Source organism: Argopecten irradians, chromosome 1 (assembly GCF_041381155.1).
Source record: "Argopecten irradians isolate NY chromosome 1, Ai_NY, whole genome shotgun sequence".
In the NCBI taxonomy this organism is placed as follows: Eukaryota; Metazoa; Mollusca; class Bivalvia; order Pectinida; family Pectinidae; genus Argopecten; species Argopecten irradians.
The window spans coordinates 46,165,116-46,179,749 of NC_091134.1; the positions used below are offsets into that span (position 1 = coordinate 46,165,116).

At 34.8% G+C, this 14,634-nt stretch overlaps 1 protein-coding gene across 2 annotated transcripts in view; it reads left to right on the forward strand.

The window, feature by feature from the left end:
* The window catches only part of LOC138330103 (dual specificity protein phosphatase 14-like), a 58,429-nt gene that overhangs the window by 3,619 nt on the left and 40,176 nt on the right, over positions 1–14,634 (forward strand). The window contains exon 1 of one of the 2 annotated variants that reach the window (XM_069277501.1): positions 14,393–14,531. The exons of the other annotated variant lie outside the window; for it this stretch is intronic. The gene's annotated coding sequence lies outside the window, so the exon portion shown is untranslated. Of the gene's footprint in view, positions 1–14,392; positions 14,532–14,634 lie in introns of those variants that run through there. 2 annotated transcript variants of the gene reach the window in all.

Here is a 14,634-nt window from a genome sequence, read left to right on the forward strand (position 1 = left end):
TGTAGGGCGGCTACAGAATCTGTCTTCAAAATAGATTGTCTTTAGCTTGTATGGACCCTTGTCTTCAGAACTTCCACAAAAATTGATTATGTCTCAGATTTATGAAGTTATTTCTGCATAACAGATTTGATATCACTTTGAGAGATTTTACTTTCACTTTTTAATGCTTAAAACAAAACAAAAAATTAGAAAGGTGAGAAAGTCAAATTATAGATAGAATATAATGTTTTTAATGGTATCCCTTCATAGTAGCAAAAAATCATCTACATATTCCCTTCAAATTGACATGCATGCAGTTTGGATTTTTTTGTCTGTGCTTCAGAACATCAGAAAATTGAGATAAAATGATGTAATTTTTGTTGGAACTGAAGATACCATATGATATAACTTTGTCACAGTTTCTATGACATTTCACTGTGTCTCTAGTTATGAATCAGTTACGTTAATGAATATGGAAATATGAAATATACAGGAAAAAATAGGTTACCAGGTAGCGAACAAAATCTATTGATAATTTATGAATAACAAATGGTGTTAAAAATAAACAGTCTATTCAAATATCTATAGGAATATCTTGGTACATGTATTTTACAAAATATGTGGAGGCTCAGGTTCAGGTTACTGGTAATATAGGTTGATGGTTTTCTTAAGGAACTGTGGGTTTTTGCATCATATTCCTCAATAATCTTGGTGATTTATAGACCATAAAACAAACATAAAAGTTACAAATTTAATAGTCATAGCAATGAGATGGTAGTATGTAGCTACCAAAGTGATTTATTACCATTCTGTCCCCATAAAGTTATCATCCAAACATAACAGCTGGATTGGAATTGTGGTGTTCATTTCACAGATGACAGTTATTGATCCCCATGGGCCTCTTGTTCTAACAGAGCATATTTCCTCTTTATTTTAGTATTAGGAAATCATCAGGTTATTCTAGTTATAATGCTCCATTTTAACAAATTGTTTATGGATATGTTGTGATAATTTAGCTGGCTTCTGCAATTGAATAGCAAATTCTAACTTAAAGATTTAACAGCTAGCTATTGCTACATTGAGGCTTGTTTGTGTATCATTAGTGTTACAATCACCTAAATTGATCGGAGGTCAGAGGTCATATCACTCATGTGATACGTCGAGTCTATAAATAGAAAAGAGAGTAACCAGACTTTCACTTTAATGATTCTGTGTTTTTATGAAATGCAGTTTTAAGTCCTCTTGGTACACAGAATTAGGTGGATTTACACCATGATTTTCCTTGGTATACCTTAGCATGTTCATCATATACCTCTCTGTTTCTCTTACTTTCTTTACCGTCTGCACATTGAATTGGTCTATCAACAATACTTGACTTATCTTTCCTCATCTTTGCAGAAACATTCCAGTGCCCAGATTGCAGAAATCACCGACCATTTGTTTCTAAGTGGGCGTGGTGCTATCACCACAGAAGGTCTAAAATTGTTGGGAATCACACAAGTTTTAAATGTAGCTGAAGAAATCCATAACATGACCTATCCACCAGACTACCCTCTTATCTGTCATTTTATAGCCATGAAAGATAACTCAGATGAAAAAATATTGAATTCTGTGGATAAATGTTTTGAATATATTTGCAATGCCAAAAAGAACAATGGGAGAATATTGGTTCATTGTGTTGCGGGCATCAGTAGATCTGCCAGTATCTGTATAATGTATATGATGAAGTATAAAAATCTTTCTCTACTGGATGCTTACAATCATGTCCTCAGTTGCAGGGATTCTATTTATCCAAATACTGGCTTCTGGAGGTCAATGATTGACTTTGAACTTGACCTAAGGGGAGAGAACTCTGTTGAGATGCGGCCATACATTTTTGGTTGGAGACCAAATGTCAATCCAGCAGATTTACAATTTTTGTTACGCGGATGGATGGATTACATAACGGCTTTCTATATGAGGCACATATTGATTTTCCTACTACAGATACTATGGTTGTGTTTTACCTGAACTTGTTGAAATAATTTCATCCAATTCATCCTTGTCTCCAACTAAGGCAAGAAAGAAAATTCTGAAACTCCCAAAAACAATTGGAATTAGTCAAGTTACAGATGATATACCTAGGAGAAAACTGATGGTAGAATTAGAGATCTACAATGGAATAAACATTGGAAATGTAGAAAAGGGGACCTCAAAATTTGATTTACAAATCTTAATTCTGAATAAAGTCCAAATATGTTGAAGGATATAGAAGAAAGAGACAATGGGCACTATGTATGAAAACGTATGCATGAGAAATTTATTTATACTTAGTACAAGTTCCTAATGTGACAGAATGATGTAGGGCAGATATTAGTAGTGTGATATTAATCTAAGAAAGTGTAATTGTCATTTGGTATCAATTCATACCGGGATAACAAATAATGAATTCTACACTAAACCAGTAAATACATGTATGTGAACTTGTTAAGTTTTCAACATCATAATCAGCTTTTGAAATTCATTGTTCAAACAATAATTCAGAATCACTTGAAATTTATACAGTGTTTCTTCTCTAGTATAGATTCGGGAAACATGAAAACAATTTGTAAGATTGCCATTGTTTATAAGAACTAAACAAATAATCACTGGCTCAAGAATCGATGAAAATGCTTTCTTCCTTCCATGTAATGTCTAAAGATTTTGGACACATTTAAGTAATCAACAGGACTAATTACTGTAATGTAATAACTGATTGTAACTAATTAATGTTCCTCATAGAAATAATGCTGGTACTACTCGTTTGGAGAAGTGCAGTGAGTCTGTTTACTTCGGTAATGATCAATGGTGAAAGAGACTTTTGTGGAATAATTATAAGCCATTGCAAAGAAACCAATGCATGCATTAGAAGGTTTCTCTCGAAATTCCTGCAGTTTATTTTAACTAATAAGCACTCTGGCTCTAACAATTTTATTATTTTTACTGTTTGACCAATAATTAATTCAAATTAATTTATAAAAAGGGTACTAATTGTGTGAACAGAAACAACAAGTTGTTTTGATGTGAGCTCTTGTATTGACTTGGTGGAGACCACTTCCCTTACCATATTTGCTGTAATTGGCTCCTTTCTTGCTCTTTCGTAAGTGCTCTCCTCTTTCTGTACATGCAAACTGTTCACCACATCATGACACAACTGTACTATTATATATTCTTAATAGAAGAGATTCCAATATGTAAGTAAATATTGTTATCAATGAAGTTCAAGTCACAATATGAAAGTGAGAATATCATTGAAATAAGAATGTCTGTGATAATAATGCAATAATTTGTTATTGCTATAAATCTGTGCTTTTTATCTTGTTATGCATGTATTGTGACATCCTTATATTTTTAATATACACATACCTTTAAGTCTGATTGTTTATGAAGTGTTATTTTTTTGCCACATATCATGTTATTAAATAAATATAAATCACAGTTTTCCATTAACATAAAAATAGATTTTCTCATATAAGACTGTAAAAAAGTAATAAAATCATAGAAATTATCAGAAACATGATAGCAAGAATAAGAATTTGTTGTTCGGTGGGAGTTTTTGTTATTTGTCAAACTCTGAACTGCAATTTTTAGACAAAGAAAAATGAACCGGTTCAATTTTTGTTCGTAACCATGGGTTACATATATTTAGATATCAGTGGCAAAGCTAGAAAACTTTTCTTCATGTTTCCAAATTTCCTATGGGGGTATTCTCTGAATCCAAAATTTGTGGAAAATGATTAAAAAACATGATTTTATCAAGAAAATTCTGTGTGTGGGGTTTTCCTTAGGGCAATATAACCCCTTTGGATCTGCGGGTGGATATGCCAGATGATTCATTTTGTCCAAACCTCTTGCAAAGGACACTTTTTGCATTGCTCAATCTTTCAGTCATACATGTAGAAGTAATGTAGATTATCAACTAGTGTTAAATAGTCCAAATTAGTATGTCGTTCTATGGCCCTCTGCAATGGGGTCAGCTCAAGGCTTACCTTATAAAATGGACTACTAGTGATATTTGGAATGTAGAAGAAATTATCTGTTCTATTCAAGGTACAAACCAGTGATCTTTGAATTTTACAAAGTGGTAGGCTCATACCAACTAGCTTAAAAACCCTGTACATAATGGATATATTGTCCAATATTAAGTTTTTGACATATAGGGATTGGATTTCGTTTTTATGTTAACCATGCTTGTATGGAGCAATTCCTCTAAGAATATATTCAATGTATATTTACACTCACACGACTTTTTTATTTATATTTTATGCAAAACAAATCGTCATTTGAAAGTGACGTAATTATTCAATAAAAGTCGATCAAAAGTGGGAGGAGCTTACTCAATTGAACAGCGAATGATGACGCTTCACGTAAGGTAGAATTATTCATCCGCGACGACAAAAAAGTTCATTATTTTAGTGTAAAATAAACATGACAAAGTAAATTTCAGAGATAATTTTATTTAATCAGATCAGAACTTTAAATATATATTCAATTTTGCTAAAAGTTAATATATAGCGTAATAACATAAAGAATTTGTACACGGCCACATGTGTGACCGTTATTGTGCAGCAAGGCGAAGCTGACGCACGTTTACACACTTTAGTTTTCCGAAGTTGTCAAAACACCGATTTTCAAGTAGCTCAATGTGTTTGAGATGTCGTCTGACTTGACGATATTACATCCTTGGGAGCCATGTGATTATATAATCTACGCTTAGATCCAAATTCACTTGTGTTCGATGGAAACAATGTATTTGTGGTGACGCGGAACTGTCAACACGTGGATTATTAGCGGTGCATGTTTTATAATACACATGATTAAATACTCAAAGAACAAAGACAAGAGGATATGTTTATAACTGACCTCTATCAGAGGGTCTCACACCCGTCCACCCCAAAGGCTCGATCGTAGGACGAACATAGGCACAGAGGTAATGTTTACATTTGACACCCATCATTTTTAACAAAAATGAAAGCACGTCGCCCCGGTCGGGATATTTTTTCCGTTTCTTTATACCATTGTTAATTTAAAAATTGTTTGAATCATATAGATCTATAAATATAAAACATGTATATATTGTTTACATTTTTCCAAAATTCTATGAAAAACAACAATATACACGTAATGTTGCGTCAAAATGTAAACAAAGCCATGTGTTAATTTTCTTTTTAAAAAAAGTAGTCCTTTTACGTTGCACAGAACATTTCCTTACGCAAGTTCAAAGTTCAATGTTACCATGCAGTTATGGTAAACAAAATCGGCTAGTATTAGCGTATAGTGACCAAGCCTAGCAAGTGTAAATAAACATGTAAAACCTACTGCCACCCTCCTCCGTACTATCAGATGTAGCCAGCGACACGGATAAGCCTAACGTTCCAAGACCACCGCTAAGTCAATCGCCTAACTCTATTTGTCTACATCAGACAAGGTATACATGATATATACCAATAACATAAGTAAACACGGCAAGCTGTGGTCACTGGTCTGGGCTAGAGGTTCTTGAAGACGATAAAGACACCTATAGATTTACATAACTTAATAAAATGTTGTTTATTTATTGTTTCGTTGTCCAAAATTTTTCTTGGCAAAAGAACAGTTTTACGTATTAGGTCATCTGATCGAAGGTGTACATTAAGTCATTGCACCACGTTTCCAGTCACCTTCCTGAAACCGTCCTCAGCTATGATACTATAAATTATGCCTTTATCTTGTTTGACTGAAATAAGTGCGTCCTAGACTTATTTGGTATTGCTTATTTCCAGTACGACATTTCTTATATGATTTATTTGTGTGTAACAAATCGTGAGCCACACGTGCGTCCGTCACACCGTCAACGCGTTGATTTTCCAAGACTGCATCGTGGAGAGCGAAATTTTAAGAATATGCTGAAGTTGTGACTGGGTTTTTTTCACGACCTTCACGGGGCGTCTCTTATGATACTTTTGATAAACTGTTTCCTCTTATGAAGTTTCCTGTAAATTCAGTAGTTGCTTGCAAATTGCATGCATGCTTTTTCGAACTGGTTAGTATCGGAAGCTGTTGGCACCTGTTTGAAAATTTTATGTGCAAATTATTCAAAATAGTCAACTCAACAGTATTTTCGAAGATCACATTGAACTTAAATTGATGTAAATTTACATAAGATAATTTAACTTGTTGAATTATTCATATACTATGTGTGAAGTTACGGAAATGTACATTAGGTGAATATCAAATAATTGTCTGTAAATAATTAAAGGTAGAACAAAACCTTTAATTGTGTGAATAGTATTATCACATGCATGGCCTGTGTAATGGAATGCCATTCGCAAAAATATTTCAAGCATAAATATCTCCTAGATAGAGCTTTTCAACAACAAAAACTTGCATTGTAATTATTAGTGTGTGTATAAACGTAACACTTACAAAGTTCTGCATCGTGGACCGGAATGTCTTACTTCTTATTTCATCATGTAAATTGATCGAGTCGTTTGAATACGCTTTTTCCAGCGTTCTTTTTGGTTAGACAGGAATACTTGTAAAAAGCGTCCCGTGTCCTCAATTAGAGGTATGATCGATTTTGAAGCCTGGTGCATTTCGTACGATTTCGGGACATTTTATACAGTGTAGGAGACCTAAAAAATTACAAAGAGGAATACCTAAGCGCTCAGCAAAAATAAGCTAAGCTATTGAAAAAACTAAGAAAAATAACTAGGCGTTCTGCGAAAATAAGCTTAATTATTGAAAAAATACAAAGAAGAATAGCTCTGGGCGTTCTGTGAAAATACGGTTAATTATTGAAAAAGTGCAAAGAAAAATAGGCGTTCTGCGAAAATAAGCTTAATTATTGAAAAAAAAACAAAGTAGAATAACTAGGCATTTTATGAATATAAGCTTAATTATTGAAAAAGTACAAAGAATAATAACTAGGCGCTCAGTGAAAATAAGCTTTGATTCACAAACGTCTTGTCTTCTCCATACAGATTTAAATTTAAATTTCTAGTCTAGTGACATTTTCAAATGATAAAAACATGTATATAGATGCATGTAATTTATTAAATACATCTAGACATACATTTTACAACTAATTTCTTTCTACAAATTCTTTATAGCATCACGCAGGTAAGCACATTAGTCGTATATACAGAAATGAAGAGAATAAAACCATCGTTTACATATCCTTTCATAGTAATGATCAGGTAACTAAACAAATTGTGAGTGATAATGTGAAAAACGTACTTGGAAGTTGTTCCAAACATCAAACGCTGGATAATTGCATTTTCAAGGCAAAGACTTGTTATAAAATTACCTACCTAAACGTATGATGCAAACCTTATAACTGATATATATAGATATAAGGACGCCTCTGCACTACCTAGACTTATAGAACATATTGCTAATCATTAATAGCTAGAAGACCAGTGAATAAGTGTGAGGCTTCGGTTTTACATGTAGGCCTATTACAAAATGCAACGGAGAATGTTCAGAATCGGTAATCAGCTAACGTCATGTTACCCAAATTGGCACGCTACCCAAAATGGCACACTTTTTGATAATAATGCGTTACGGCTTACAATGTATCAAAAAGTCTGTTTTTGCGCGTACGTATGTGGTTATATTATCTCATGAAACAGATAAAGGTTTACTTTTCAGAGATTCCAAAGCTGTAAATTTTGCTCGTAGTTCATGAATGGTGGATCAAAATGCCCATATTTCTAATGTAAATAACATCAAACTAACCGGAAGCACGCACATCGATTTTAAACGACCGGAAGTGCGCATGAGGCGGTATTCGTTGATTATTGTAGTGAATGAAATGTTCATGCTGTTGGAACTTTGATTGGTGAAAACGGTATCGACTGGCTTTGATAAAACCATGAGAACGGTGGATACATCGTTGCATAAACAATCACTTCTGATCGTTCATGTGATGGATTGCAGAGACGTGTGAATTCCAGTACTGTATGTGATGCAATCATTTCAAAGTCCGATAATTAAGTTTGAATATGTGCAAATTGTCAAAATGGCCCACTGCAGCGCCATTTGATTAATATGTAGTCAAAACCAATTATCTTTGTTCGTGTTTTCACTTGTATTTGCCAAATTCTAAGTCAAGTCATTGATTATAAATGTCAATTTAGATCTACATGTTTATAATTTAGCAATATGCAAGGTGTTGTATTGCAGTATTTAGCCTCTAAATGGGCTTTTGACAAAGTTTGTCATAGAAAACAAAATAATTAACCTTATTACTTTAATCATAAAGTTTATATGTAGTAATCGATAAATAATTTCTTTGTTGCTTGCAGTGCAGTTTGTATTGATATATAACATGCCTTAATTTAGGTCTTGTGTACAGCGAAATGACCTTGACCTCGACCTTAACACCTGTCTGGGTATGATACCTTCACATGCCTATGGGCAATATCCATACAGTACAGTACATGTGTGGTGTACTGCCGCAGCCCTTTTTTGACCAGATATATCCCGAGAGCGTGAAACACCAGTACTAACAACCGCCGCTACTTCCAATTAGTTCGATTGATTTCGATTTGTACCAAACAAACAACAGTCCACGATAGCAATTCTCTAACGACGTTTGATTGTGTGATGAAACCTTGATCAGAGCCTGAGGTGCTGCTTCTTCATCACACTATGCAGTGATCACGCCCACCATACGGATCGGCACGGTGTGAAAGTAGCTCGTGGTGTCGCCGCTTCCATAACGAACTAAAACGAAATTCGTGCTAGAAATTGAAAAAACAAGAAGAGTTGTAGCAGCTAACAGATACATTAATGTTTACAAAATATAATGTCAATTTGGTTCTAAATGTTAAAGCGTAAAGCGTTGATTTTGTTTGAATTATGCTTTTATGTCATATCATAAATCTGGTAATTATACTTTTACTTCAGGACGTTCAAATGATGGAATAATTGGAGGAAAGTCTTAGTTTCCAAAAGAGAAAGTTTTCCTATTAGTGAACATTACCTGACAACTGCCCGACACATACTTCGAACTTGCTACTTAGATGCAAAGGGTTAATTGTCAGTAGTGTGCCAGACACATTGAGCAGTAAGCCATCATGGTCGCCATTTTCGAGCTTGCAAAACATCAAAGTTGACTTAGAAATTAACTTCTTCATCATGAGCATGTATTGTACCGGTATCTCATGCATTGTCATTGAGTCTCAAAGTTCCATCAGTTTATACGCTGTCCTCCGTACGAAACGTAAATTGGAGTCGAGCAGACGTTAGTAATCATTTATCGTTTTAAACACTTCATTGTTTTGGTTCCGTTTACAAAGACGAAGATGGAACTTAAGTCATGGTATTCTTGTACCGGAACGTCTTCAAATTAAAAAAAGACATTATATTGAATCATGCTCGACAACTGCGGTTCACATTTTATACAAATTTTATTAGATTTCGTTATTTTTAACGTTTGTCCTAGTCGTTGCCATGGCTTATCCAGAAGACTTGTAACTTGTCACAGTTACAAGCTAGTCCGGCAGAGATGAAGACATGTCGGTATAACTTGTCTATTGAAGCCATGGGAACAAGAGGATTAGAATACCTCATCGTCTTCTGTTTGGTCATATCATACCTTATGCCAAAATAGACAAAGGCAGGCCTATATTGTTTTAACGCATTGTCGTATTTCCTCTAGGTTTTGCCGTAAACCAACAGCTTTTTTACAGTCTTATATGAAACTCGATATCTGAACAAATCAACAGCTACATTCAATCAAATATTTGAAAATGAAATCCAAAGTGATATGACTTAGACTATTGAATGGTTGTAATATATCTTATTCGAATACAATCTTTCTTATCTATTAGCCTCTGAATGCTATGTAATGCGTGGTCTACTCCCATTGTGTGAATAGCCTAGCCAGCTCTTTACACAAAACAGATATTAGCGATATCATATTAACAGCTTTATAAACCTAGAATGAAATAACGACAAAACAACATTTATTATTTAAAGTGATAATGTTGTGCTCCGAATCCATTCCTCTTGTTCTTCCTTAAAAAACTATTTAAAAAAGAACGGCATGGGGTTACCGACACAGTAAACAATTCAGTTTGGTTTAAACATGACTTTATCAATCCTTAAAGGAAAAACTGGCATCGCCGTTTGTAAAATCAGTTATGGCGTAATGATTTCGTAGAAGAAAAAAGAGTCCTAAAATGAATATTGAATTTTGAAGAAATTGATTTTAGTAAATTTAATTATAAGGATTAATTTGAATAGATTTTTTTATGTTATGGAGATATAACACAAAAAATATGAAGCTGTTCATGATGTGAAAACATAAAAATCTATTGAAGTAAACCTTAGATATAAAAAAAGAAGATATATTACAGGGTTTCATGCTAATAAACTAGAACCATGTGATCCGGAACAGTAAGTGTTTTTCATTTTATCAACGACGCCCGCCATTCAGATAAAATTCTTATCAAGATGCAATTTCAAACTAGAACCAAGGCATTAAGATCATAAGCTTGATTGAAAATAACCAGCGAACATAAACTGATAATATAAAGAGGACCAGACTCTATTAATGAATTGTTCGTGTCCATACGTACACCTAGTGCACAACAATCACTATTTTCACATAAGATTTCTAGAAAATAATTGGTGTTGTTGCACCTAAAAGGATGTCCTAGTGTCCGTTATTGATAGTCGTAACGTATTTGGCAGACGAGATGTCCGCCATGGTGGTGCTCCATCCGAATGTTGTGTCAAACCACTGTGATTGTCTACCAGCTCAACACATATAATGGTAATTTCTCTGTCAACAGATTATTCGATAAGTACTTCTCGTGAAATACAATACATTGTACAAAATATAGTGGTAGTTAACTCAGTGCTGAAGACAAACTATTTGGCAAAGATAAATACCTCAGCTGGGATAAACGTTGCACGTAAAAAAACTTTTGAAGTTAAGGTTTCTAAGTGGGAAACACATTGCTTCAGATCAGTGCATTACCAATAACTCCGCTGTAAGCATCAATTGTTAGGGATTTCTTGTCTGCTGTCGAGAGGCCGGGTCCTGTCAAACTCTCTAGACATCCATTCGACAGTTACGTAGGGCAGTTTTATAAGCCGATGCATCATGGCGTATTTACTTATTTTGAGCTGCCCAGACTTATAAAATCTCTTACATATTTTAGACAGAGTAGTGCGTATATGGATATCTCTATCACAATTATTGAAAATACAACAGTGCAGCTTTTATTAATCATAACAATTAAATAGCGATACAATTATCGATAACAGATCCAGTACGAAAACCCGTAATAAAGAAGATAATTTCCAAAGGTTACATTACAGAATTCATTAAGCTTGCACATGTACGACTGCTGCTGAGGCAACAGTTAATCCTTGATGATATTTCAGAAAGCTGCTTTCTCAAGGACTAATGCAGAACCAATCATTACAAACATTTAAGATAGGAGACAAAATATGAAAAGACGCTTTCATAAACATCAACGATAACAAACTTTTAGTTGTAGTTTCTGTGGTTCGTCTGCTTAATCAAGCCATGCTATTTTCAGGAGAAAAACAACATTCGCGTGGTTTCGTTAACAGATTTTTATACCATATAAAGAAACCTATATATGTATGCCGTATTTAGAATAAACATGGTATTTTAAGCGGAAAACATCCCCAGCACTTGAACAGATAGCAAAATCACGAAAATTTCTCACGCGTTGGCTGCGAGAAAGCGAATTCATTAATATCGATTTTAAATCGCAATAACCAGAAATACATCGTGTAAATAAAATAAGGGAAATATGAACAAATAAAAGAATTACTTGATTTGTTCACATATTTATATGAATAAAGAACCGAGTGGGGAAGATGTCCAGACGTAATACCAGAAACCGTCCATCTATGGGTCGTGAATGAATTCGAATTTCATGTAGGACAGTTGCCAGCTAAAATCGCCGATCGGTGTTTTTTCTTATGGTACTATGGATTTTCTCCTCTGGCACGTCCTTAAGACGAATGTTCATAGAACGTTATTTAAACTAATCAAACCAAAGCAAATATTTGAGAAACAAGAGAAACCAACATTTTGAGCAATCATTGATGTAACATACATGTAAACTTGAAAGGATAATAATAGAAAGTAAAACACTATTTTGTAGAAGGATTGGGAATTTGTTTGAACATTATAAAATAGTAAGCTTATGAAAGTATTGAATGCTGTGGGTTCAAGACCAACCGTAAAACTATCCTCAGAATATCGAACACTTTGTAGCACACGCTTTCAAAATGTGTAAAAGTGCTGTTTGCTACAAGACCGCCAGACAGGTCAACGACCGTCAAAATACTTTACAGCACGACTCAGCAGGAGGTCTAAGGTAGATTATCATAAAGCTCAACTACACGTGATATGAACTATCATCAAAGATAAGTCATGACACACACTTTAGCGTTGGCACAAACTTAGCATGCTTACAGTAAAACGATGTTCATGACCGTGGTGCCGCTGGATTCCTATGTGATTTTAATTTTCTATCATACCTTGTAGGGGCTTGGTGGTTGTGTAGGTAATAACGTACTACTAAACTGTCTGTTTTACTGGTAGATAAGCCGAGAAGGTAGAGCAGTTCAGGGGCCCGACGTCCCATTGCAAGACCTCACCCAGTTAACTAGCTTGGGGCTTACGTAAGCTTCAGTCAGATCTTGACCACTGGTCGTCAGTTTTCCCCAGGACACTCCGGCTCTCCTCAACCAATGAAACCTGGTCTATATAATTTCATTGATAACAAAATTTAAAGACATATATACAATCATACCTACATAGGGATCGAATAGTGTTTATAAATAATCACAAAAATGTTAATTGTAAAATGCAAGGTTGGTACTGTAATAAGCACGAACTCTCTCAACATTTAGGAAAAAAACTGATATCATCATCGTTTTAATTTCGGAGTCTTACCCAGCTTACATCTTGATTGGTACGGCGGGTATCGTCGCTTAAGCACATGGCCATATAGTATGTTTCAGTTGTGTACAATCCTTTATGTATTTGTGTTGATGTTTTATCACCATTTAATTGAGTTCGAGTATGGATCGTGGCTTCATTAACTACATATAAACTAATTTGGGCATCGACTCCTTGTCATACATCACGATCTTGTGTTAAAGAGAGTTCGCGGCTATTCACTTTGATCGCGGTCGAATTAATTGAACGCGCAGATAATTAAGTAAATATGTTTATAATGTACCGCCTTTCCAGGACTCGTGAATTACGTAAAGTGGCAAATTTATTGATAATGAAAGTAACAGGAAATCTAAACAACTATGACGTGTTGAAAACTCGAAAGAAATCTAAGGATAAAAAGAATACATTTTCCTACCAGCTTATTTAATTTAGTAAAGTGTGCATAATCTCATTATAATCTAGTGATCAAACGTGAGAAAAAGAAGCGCTGCATTAAGCGTTGAGATTTATAAGAGACAAAGAGCGTAATCTTTGAATCCTACTCTGATACATATAATTAATACAAGACCTTGATACATGCCAGACTTTCATGTTTTATCGACATCCCTACTTGCATTTCTGCAACGCTCCAATCGATTGTCGGCGATGCCCTGTCAATAAGAAATGTCTGTAGAATTGTTGGAGGTGCCCTGTCAATAGGAAATGTCTGTAGAATTGTTGGAGGTGCCCTGTCAGTGTCTAGGATCCTACAATGTAGTCCCGCGGCAGACGTAAAACTTGGCCAACGGTCACTCTAGGTTGTTTATCAATTATTTACGTATGTGTGGTGCCAAATTGCCGTACTCTTTGAAATTAAAAAAATGCTGTTGTTTTTAAATTAGCAATACATTCTATGAGAAATGTTTTCCTAATGGGAAGGATGGATAAACTGAAGGCGGGGAAGATAAGGTCATGGTGATAAAAAGTCCATGATACCTTTACTATATACACTGATATACCTATACGATACGGAATAACTTGAGCTGCACATTTGTTTTGTATGTGTACCCAGAAAGGCTATGAAAGTGGGTTGTTGTCACCTCATTTTAACCTTATTATTACTAACTAGTATCACTTAATTAAAACCGTTTGTGTGTCTCTGTTACAAGAGGTGAGCGGGTTGATGTCACTTTTAGAAACTGTCTACAGTTGTTCCTTGGTTGACTGATTTTGTAATTTATTTCCAAATGTTTTGAATACGTTAGTATTCACTCCATTCTAACATAAGTAAATTCACGCTTTGAACGCACATAATAAACAAAGTGCCTAAAGCGTGTTATCAATAAACACTATCACACTCATTCAGATGTATTCGTTTTGTCTAGTGAAAAATCTAGGCAACAGCAAAACATCATCCAAGCGTCGCTGTGAACTCAAGCGCGTTTGGTTTGATCAATACAAAAGATGGCGTCCTAGAAGTATACGTATATATATTGTTGAGAGATGTTTCATTCAATCCGTGTTCGTGACACACAGTGGCTTTCTCGGGATTGTACTGTGACACCCAGGCTAAGTTCACCCCAACCCCAACTACCCCGGCATGAGTTCACGAGAGGTAGGTGTTTTAGTATTCTGTTGATTCAACAAGTAGCTAGTTTCAGCTGCTTCCTAGATACTGTAGCCTTGATATAGGAAGCATTGCTATATTGGGACTTCTA